The sequence below is a fragment of the Hipposideros armiger genome, unplaced genomic scaffold (assembly GCF_001890085.2).
Source record: "Hipposideros armiger isolate ML-2016 unplaced genomic scaffold, ASM189008v1 scaffold_437, whole genome shotgun sequence".
In the NCBI taxonomy this organism is placed as follows: Eukaryota; Metazoa; Chordata; class Mammalia; order Chiroptera; family Hipposideridae; genus Hipposideros; species Hipposideros armiger.
Window position 1 is genome coordinate 129,550 of NW_017731787.1, and position 9,998 is coordinate 139,547.

At 38.3% G+C, this 9,998-nt stretch overlaps 1 protein-coding gene across 8 annotated transcripts in view; it reads left to right on the plus strand.

Annotated features, from left to right (window-relative positions):
• Nucleotides 1-6: 6 nt before the first annotated feature.
• The window catches only part of USP28 (ubiquitin specific peptidase 28), a 60,669-nt gene continuing 50,677 nt past the window's right edge, over nucleotides 7-9,998 (plus strand). For 6 of the 8 annotated variants that reach the window (XM_019665265.1, XM_019665269.1, XM_019665270.1 and 3 more), the window contains exon 1: nucleotides 7-13. The gene's annotated coding sequence lies outside the window, so the exon portion shown is untranslated. Of the gene's footprint in view, nucleotides 14-36; nucleotides 105-416; nucleotides 692-9,998 lie in introns of those variants that run through there. The other 2 variants (XM_019665267.1, XM_019665266.1) reach the window with 2 other exon arrangements.

A 9,998-nucleotide genomic window follows, 5' to 3' on the forward strand; every position in this document is an offset into this window, starting at 1 on the left:
TCGGAAAACAAATGTAAGAGGCTGGGCATGGGGTTGTCTGCATCAGGGGTCGCTGAGAGGAGCGCTTCTGGGCCCCGAACAGGGGTGAGAAACTTCCAAAAGAGGTAGTAGCTTTAGTGGATTTTGTTTTTATTTTTAAATCCGTGTTACGGCAGTGCTGCTTTAAAGAGTCTCACGCAGAGTGAAGTTATCTAATTGAAAGCCAGGATTTATCAATTCCTTGTGAAAGACTCGGGGTCCTAGTTACTACTTCCAACCTTCTCCTACCTCCCACCTCCGCTTTAAAAACAAAACAAAACAAAAAACAAACCAGAGAGCAGCCTCCCCAATAGTAGTAGTAATAATGGTAATAGTGATATTCATCACTCTACATTTTTTAAGAACTGGGGAGGAACAGCGCGATGAATATTAAGTATGTGGATAATGTTTTCTTAATTCCTATTATTTAAGAAGATTGAAATCAATACAAGGGTTTCTGGGCTAAGACGGTGAGAGTAAAAGAACACTAGTTTGGGAGAAAATCCAAAGGCTAATGTTTGTGTGAAGAAACTTGGGAAGTGGGCAATTTGAGAATGTTTTCTAGTGTTACTTTGGAATGTTATAACTTAACTACCTCATCACCCTTCAAGAACTGCACTTTTTCAAGACAGAATGGGAAACCTGTGCCAAGTATTCAAATGCAAGTTTGGAAGTAAGGAATTTCATAAAAATATTTACAATACAAAACTGTCAGATAACTCCACGTGAGAAACCTTTTATATCCTTTTAGTCTTTTCATGCACTCAGGAGACCAGTAGTGTATAAGGTGAACACATTTCCTTTTAAAACTTGTAGTAAAAGAAACCTGTGGGTGCTGGGCTCTGAAATGAAAGTATGTGCTGATTTCTAATGGAAATAGCATTGTTAGGTGTTCACCAATGGCGTTGGAACCTGAGTCAAGATTTTCTCTGGTTTCACAGATCAGTTCTTTTTGTTCTTAGGACAGTGACTTAAAAACAGATGGGAAAATCTTAGTTTTGAGACAGTCATGTTGATTTAGACAAGAGACTATTTTAAGGGAGAGCAAGTCATATTTAAATTTGTCAAGACTCTGTCAGTTGTTGAGACCATGTGCCTGTTAATCAGTGGCATCTTCATTTCCCTCTGCCACAGTTTGAGTAGTGACCACTATCTCAGACTCTATTTGAGAGTTTGTATGTGAGGTGTTTGATGAGCACTTGTATATAAGTCATAGCTATTTTTGGAAAGCTTGGAACTCTGGTGGCTGTGGCTGGCTGGAATACCCTGATTCCTGGCCACCTGCAGAGTGATGACATTACTGTTCTACCCAGTGATTCGATCCATACAGACAGATGATAAGCTTGGTATGCTTGATAATGGTCGCCCTTTTTGTTTTGCTAATGTAAAATGCTTGAAGTTAGCAGCCTAGGTTGAAGGAATGTTATTTGGGGAAAGTAGCTTTGAGTCTCAGAGGAAAGATTTTATTTTATCTTTTAAATTATTTATTTTTTCTGTTATAGTTGACAGTCAATATTTTATATTAGTTTCAGGTGTACAGACTAGGCAGTGATCCCCGCTGGGTATACATCTGGCACTATACATAATTATTGCAACATTATTGACTTTATTCTCTATGCTGTACTTCACATCCTCGGGACTACTTTGTAACTACTAATTTGTAATTTTTAATTCCTTCACCTTTTCACCCAGCTCCCCAACCTCTCCCCACCACCTGCCCCGAAACCATCAGTTTGTGCTCTGTATTTATGAGTCTGTTTCTGTTTTGTTTATATTTTGTTCTTTAGATTCCACATATAAATGAGATCATATGGTATTTGTTTTTCTCAGTCTGACTTATTTCACTTAGCATAACACCCTCTACTCTAGGTCCATCCATATTGTTGCAAATGGTAAAATTTCATTTTTTTTTTTTTGCCAAGTAATATACCATTGATTATATTTACCATGCCATCTTTAGCCAGTCGTCATTGATGGGTTGATCAATGGGAAGCATCGGGGGTTGCTTCCATATAGTGGCTATTGTAAATGGTGCTGCAAATAGGGGTGCATATATCTTTTCAAATTAGTGTTTTTGATTTCTTTGGGGAAATATCTAGAAGTGGAATTGCTGGATAATAAGGTAGTTCTATTTTTAATTTTTTGAGGGACCTCCAAACTTTTTTCCATAGTAACTGCACCAATTTGCAATCCCACGAACAGTGTGTGAGGGTACCCTTTTCTCTGCATCCTCGCCAACACTTGTTAGTTGATTTATTGATGATAGCCATCCTGACAGGAGTGAGGTGATAGCTCATTGTGGTTTTAATTTGCATTTCTGATGATTAGTGATGTTGAGCATCTCTTTATATGTCCATTGGCCATCTGTATATCCTCAGAGGAAAGATTTTAATAACTTATTCCTCATCTTGATAACTTTCATGTTAGAATGGACTCTATTTCTGTATTTTGAATTCTGTGAACTATTTTACATTTCCCTTAAGGGATGTTTAATTGTTCTAGTTGAGAAGAGCTTTCCTACCCTAACACTGAGAAGCTACTTAAAACCTAGAATGCTTCCCTTCCCTTATTGATCAGTTGTTATACGTGGGACAGACAACCCTGTATAACCACCCAAGAATTTTAGTGAGGGAAATATGTAGTACTCTTGAAATAACGTTCTCAGCACTTAATTGAATCTAAAAGAGGATACTTTGTGATAATACTGAATCCCCCAGACTGCAGACTGATATTCAAATATCTAGAGATTATTTACAGGCAAGTTTTTGTATTTTAATCAATTCTTGACTTAGATAAAAACCAAGCAGCAACATTTACTGTTATTGTAGCATAAACAACTTGAAGTCAGGTTGGTTCTTATAAACCTGTTTTTCTTGGCAGCTGTACTACGGTTCATCACGCATTTTTTTTTAACCAGTAAATATGAAATTTTTTTATTAGTTTCAGGTGTACAAAACAATGTACTAGACATTTACACCCCTCACAAAGTGATAACCTCCCTCCCCCAATCTACTACCCCTCAGACATCGTATATAGCTGTTACAATTCCATTGACTATTCCCTATGCTACTCCATATCCTGTGACATACATATATTAAATTATAGTTGACATTCATGATTATTCAGCTTCAGCTTCAGTGTACACTGCAGTGGTCAGGCATCTACACCGTCCATGAAGTGGGCTCCCTAATAAAGACAAGTGTCCATCGGATACCCTACAAAATCTTTACAACGTTATTGATTATATTCCCCAAACTGTCTTTCATATCCCTGCCATCACACATTATGCTAACTGAAACCCTAAGAAAACCTGCCAATTTCAGTGAAAATGTAATGTCCTTTTTGCTTTCTCTTGATTGACTGGCTTTTCATTCCCTTTTACCTTGTCTCACTAATTGTGATTTTTGGAACATCAGTAAATCACTGCTTGGTTGGCTTCCACACCTCTCATGCCTCCTCAGCTACAAACAGTTTCTGTCTACACAGTGAATGCAATATTTATAAAACACATTGACAAATAATGCCCCAGCGGGCAAGATCTCTCCATGTGTTTTGTTTCATCAAAGACATTTAAAGTAATAAGCAAATGAAGCAGGTATTTTTCAAGGAAAATAATGATTCTGATAGTAGTGGTAGCTAACATTGAGCATGGACTGTGTTGTGTGCCAGACCCTGTGCTCAGAACTTAACATATATTATCTCAGTACTTATGACTACTCTCTGAAGCTTTCTTATGAGAAGGCTTATAGACTTGTTCAGTAATTTGCCCAAGGTCACCCAGCTAGTAAAGGGTATAGTGAGGATTGAACCTAGTTAATTCTGACTCCAAGAGCCGAAGATATCCCCGATCCTACTTCTTAGTTGATGGACCCATGCATTGTCTTGGGTCAGAACCTTTCTATTACTCCCTACAATTTTCCTAATGTTTTTGTTTTTTAATTTTTATTTTTCAATTACAGTTGACATTCAATATTATGTTACTTTCAGGTGTATAACATACTGGTTACCCATTTATATAATTTACAAAGTGACCCCCTCCCCAGTGAGTCTTGCTCCCACCTGACACCCTGTATAGTTATTACAATATTGTATTTGCTAAGCTATACTTTACATCTCTGTGGCTGTTTTGTAACCGCCACTTTATACTTTAAAAAAATTTTTAATATATTTTATTAATCCAATATACCCAAAATATTATCATTTCAACATGTCATTAGCATAAAAATATAAATTAAATTTTTTATTTTTTAAAAAACATATTTTGTCTTTGAAATCCAATGTGCATTTGCCCTTAAAGCAGGTGATCAATCCAATTTTTACTTCTTAATCCCCTCACCTTTTTCATGTAGCCCCCTTCCCCCCAGAACTCTCTTGATGTTTTAAACTTTAATCTTCCCTGCACTCTTTCTAAATAGATAAACTTCTTTTCTACTTGACTGAGCTTGCTGACATCTAAACAGAGCTCTTTGTCTCATGGGTTTTTTATTTTTGTTTATTGTTTTGTTTTTTTGTTTTTCCTCTTCGGCATCTCTTCTCAGTAGAGAGGTACCCTTCCCATCTTCATTTCTTAGAGATGAATCTAGATGACAGGTATCTAGAGACCATTTTGATTGTGACTGTTGAGGAAGGATGTTACTGGTATCTAGTGAGTGAAAGCCAGTAATGCTGTTAAACATCCTAGTATAGGATAGCCCCCCAAAACAAAGAGTTGTCTGGCCCAAAATGCCAATAATGCTGAGCTTGAGAAACCCTGATCTAGATGATGTCTCTCTTGACTCTCCTAAACTATCTCCTGTCTCCTTTATCCTAGCCTAACCCCCAGAAACCTTCACTGTCTTCTACTCCCTGGTGACTCAAAATGTGGTCCATGGACCAGCAGCATCCTTATCCCCTAGGAGCTTGTTAGAAATGTAGAAATTTGGATGTGTTAGAGCCAGGTTGTACCGCCAGCTGATTGTGTACATCTCTTTCCAGCTCTGTTCAGTGAGCTCATGATAGTTTGAAATTGCTAAAGTGGGAGTATTGATATCAAGGAAATAAGCAAGCTCTACAAATCATCACACCACTGTTTGGGCATCCACCCTAGACCTGTTGAATCAGAATCTGCCATTTGACAAGATTCCTGGGTAATAAACATTGAGAAGCTCTGTCCTACTCCACAGAATTCCCATTATCCATTCAGTTATGAACACGTCCCCAGTTCTCAAACAAAATAACAGCAAAATCCTATTCTGCACTGTCCAGCTGTTGCCTTGTCCACTTCCTTTTATTTTATTTTTTGAATCTTTTTCTAAAACGCTTTCCCAGTTACAATGTAATTCCAATTCATTGTAGAAAACTTGAAAAACACAGACCCCAGCTAGATGAGCTCTTGGCTGATAGGAGGGAGAGCTCCCAGACTGAGGCAAGTTGGTTCCCGGATTCCAGCATAGCTTGAGGTGGCAGCAACAGGTTCTGCAAAAGTCCATTTAGGAGATGGCTGTGCGGACCAGTCAAAGCTCCAGCAAGAAGAGGGCTGATTGCCTAGAGGCCTACAGAGAGGCTCCAGGTAACAGAAGGTTAGATTGTAGGGCAATGAGTGGTTTTATGTTACCAGCATCCCTGGGGCTGCCAACGAAAGCCTTGCCAATAGTAGGCTTTTAGTATTTGTCCTAGCGAATGAAACATTGATCTCTCAGAGGTGACCAGTGACTCACCACCTTACTACAAATAAAAAGTTAGTAATTCTTTTTACCATTCTCCCTTAGTTATTTAAGTACCCCTGAGTCCCATTTTCATGCTTTTTATTCATAATGGTTCCTCATTGCCACTTTTTTGTTGATATTTATTTTGGCGTTGGATTTTGTTGCTACTTATTATCAACCTTCTGCTTTTTCCTAAAAACTTCTGGTGTATATTTTTTTTCATCATTTGTCATAGTCTCATCACAGACAGAAGTACAGTATAGGCCCTCACTTCTGAATTGGCTAAACAATTTTACAGGGGCCGGCCAAGTGGCTCATTGGTTAAAAGCTGGGCTGGGAGCGTGAGCTCTGAGCAGCAGGCTGCCGGTTCAGATCCCACATGGGCCCGTGACGCTGTGCCCTCTACAGCTAAGATGATAAACAACAGCTCGACCTGGAGCTGGGCTGCCGTGAGTCGCCAGTGATGGCGTAGGCTGCAGTGGGCCTGCAGTGGGCTGCCGTGAGCTGCCATGAGTGGCTGTCCAATGGCCAGCAACTGATCTGCCTCAGCCAGGAAGAGCGCATGACCATAATACCAACATGGGCCAGTGAAGCGACGTCCTCCACAACTAGACTGAAGAACAAAAAGACAGCAACTTGTCTGTTCCCCTTCCCTGATTCCCCAACTCTGTTCTCTCCTCCAATTCCCCAATAAAATCTTAAATAATAATAATAATAATAATTTTACAGTTTTCTTATGAAAATCAGCCCTGCAAAAGATGTTTGAATTTATCTGATATAGCCTCTTTATCTCACAAATGCAATAACGGGTTTAGACAGTTCATGTACTCATCACACAGTCTAAGGCAGAAAACCCTGGCCTCAGGCTTCATTCAGTTCAGTGTCTTGTTAGTGCCCTTAAAGCTACAGCTACCTTACTCCCTGAGTTCTCCTGGTTTGAACCTTCGGGCCCTGTATTCTGGTTCTTCTACCTTTCTTCTCTGCTGTGGGCTAACCTGTTTGCTTTCTTGGCTCTTACTGTCTTTTTATTAACTGCTTCTCAAATCTCATTTGTAATCTGCTACGCCTCCACTTGCAAATGCTCGCTGAACAGTTCTGCTTGCATACCAGCCTCCTCGGCTATAAACATTTGCTGCATAGCTACTTTTTCCACACTTATACTAGGCATGGGGGTATATACTTGTAGTAATAGCATCAGCCATATGTCAGTTACTGCCTGGAGCACTTTTCTGTACCTTGCTAATATTTACAAGAATACTGCAAGGTATGAATTTTTATGTCTTATTACTGATGCGGAAACTCAGACTCAGATATTAATATAGCTTATAAAGGCCTAATATGAGATTTTAAACCCAAGTTTGTTTACCTCCACGTTGCAGATGAGAAATCTGGCTTACTCATGACTAAATTCTAAGTAGCAGAGGTGGGACTTAAAGCCATTCAACTTTCCCGCACTGCAGTACATGGCTTGGTAAAACCAAGCTTTTTGACTACCATTTGACAATTTATGAAGCACTTTAACATAGGTTGTCAGTATAGCATAACCCCATGAAGTAAAATAGCAACCCCATGAAGTAAAATTTAATGTGATCAGGAAGTAGAATTTGCAGTGTGACACAGCTAATAAGCGATAAAACCAAAACCATTTTCTCCTAGGATATCAGCATTTTTCCTACAACCTCTGGATGAGTTTCGTTGGATGGGCAGGTCACAATATTTTACATTTATATAGCATTTTTCATTTTACTAACAATTCCTGTATGCATCACTTTATTTGATAGTTGCACCAGTACTTTCAAAACTTCTGCAATATTTTATTTTACAGATGTAGAAATTGATGCTTAGGAAAGTGGCAAGTTGCTCAGAGGCTAATGTGTGATATAATAGAATCTGGGCTAAATAGCACTATTTCCACTATCTAGGCTTTCTGCATAAAAAGGGAGGTCAAAATACTAGATATACAAAGCCATATTAAAGATTCGCATTAATAGGTGCTAGTAGGGTGCTACATGATGGCTCGTAGTCAGTTTAAACTTGAGATGTCCTAAACAGATATTTTATTTTTTGCAATATTACTGCCCAGGTTAATACTTTCCTGGTGTTATTTTTTTAAATGTGTGTATGTGCATGCACATGCGTGCATGAGCAAACACAAATCTCTTGATTTTTATTCAGTTGAGGTGAAATTCATATAAAATTAACTGTTTTAAAGTGTAGGATTCAGTGACATTTGTGTATTCACAATATTGTGCCATCACCACCTCTATCTAGTTCAAAAACATTTTCATTACGCCAAAGGAATACCCATATCCACTAAGCAGTCACTCCCTATTCCCCCAGCCCCTGTCTGGCAACACCGATCTGCTTTCTGTCTCTACATTTACCTATTCTGGATATTTCATATAAATGGAATCATATAATATGTGACCTTTTGTATCTGGCTGTTTTCACTTAATATGTTTTCAAGATTCATCTAAGTTGTAGCATGTATCAGTACTTTATTCCTTTTAGTAACAGTAATATTCCACTTTGTGTACCTACTATATTTTCCATTTGTCCATTTTTCCATTGAAGGACATTTGAGTTGTTTCCAACATTTTGGCTATTATGAATAATGCCGCTGGCAACATTCATGTACCAGTTTTTGAGTACCTGTTTCCAATTCTTTTGAGTACATACCTAGAAGTAGAATTGCTGGGTCATATGGTAATTCTATGTTTAACTTTTCGAGGAACTGCCAAACTTTTCCACAGCAGCTGCACCACCAATGCACAAGGATTCCAGTTTCTCCCCGTCCTAGCCAAACATTTGTTATTTTCCATTTTTGGTTATTTGTTTTTTTGTTTTATAATCACCATCCTCATGTGTGTGAAGTGATATCTCATTGTAGTTTTCATTTGCATCTTCCTAATGGCTAATGTTGTTATGCATCTTTTCATTTGCTTATTGACCATTTGCTTATCTTTGTTGTCCTGTGTCCATTTTTGAATTGGGCTTTCTTTGGTTGTTGGATTTTAAGAGTTTTAATATAATTTGGGTAGTAGAGCCTTATTAGATTTATGACTTGAAAATATTTTCTCCCAACCTGTAGGTTTTCATTTCACTTTCTTAATAATGTCCTTTGATACAAAAAAGTTTTTAATTTTGATGAAGCCCTGCTTATCTAATTTTTTCTTTTGTTGCTCTTGCTTGTGGTAGCATATCTAAGAATCTTATTTCCAAATCCAAGATCATGAAGATTTACCTCTGTTTTCTTCTAAAAATTTTCTAGTAATTAGCTCTTACATAGGTACTTGATCCATTTTGAGTTAGTTTTTGTGTCAAGTAGGGGGTACAACTTCATTCTCTTGCATGTGGATATCTAGTTCCAGTACCATTTTTTGAAGGGACTATTTTTTTTCCCATCAAATGGTCTTGGTGCCCTTGTTGAATATCAATTCACCATAGATGTATGAGTTTTTCTGAACTCTCAATTCTGATTCATTGGTCTATATGTCTCCTAATGCCAGTACTACACTGTCATGGTTACTGGAGCTTTGTAGAAAGTTCTGAAATCAAGAAGTGTGAGTCCTTCAGCTTTGTTCTTTTTCAGTATTGTTTGGACTATTCATGGTTCATTGAAATTCCATATGAATTTGAGTACAGCTTTTCCATTTTTGCAGAAAAAGGCTGTTGAAATTTTGATAGGGACTGCATTGAATTTGTTAGGTCATTTTGGGTAGTATTGCTGTCTTAATAATATTAAGTTTTTTGTGATGATTAATTTTGCATCAAGTTGGCTGGGCCATGAGGTGACAATACATTTCATCAAACATTATTCTGGGTATGTGTGTGAGGGTGTTTCTGGATGAGATTAACATTTGAATCTGTAGACTGAATAAAGCAGGTTGCCTTCCCGAATGTCTGTGAGCCTCATCCAATCAAGTGAAGACCTGAATAGAACAAACAGGCTAAGAGGAAACTTCACTTACCTGACTGCTGAGCTAGGACGTCTGTTTTCTCCTGCCCTCAGACTGGAACTTGCCCATTAGCTCTCCTGATTCTTAGGCTTTCCAGCTCAGACTGGAGCTGTACCAGTGGTTCTCCTGGGTCTGCAGCTTCCCACCTGCAGATCTAGGGACTTCTCAGCTTCCGTAATTGCAAGAGCCAGTTCCTTAAATTAATTTACCCACATCACACAGAAAACTAGGAATACAGGGTTTCTTTACACATACACACACACACACACACACACACACACACACACACACACACACACACACACACACACACACACACACACACACACACACACAC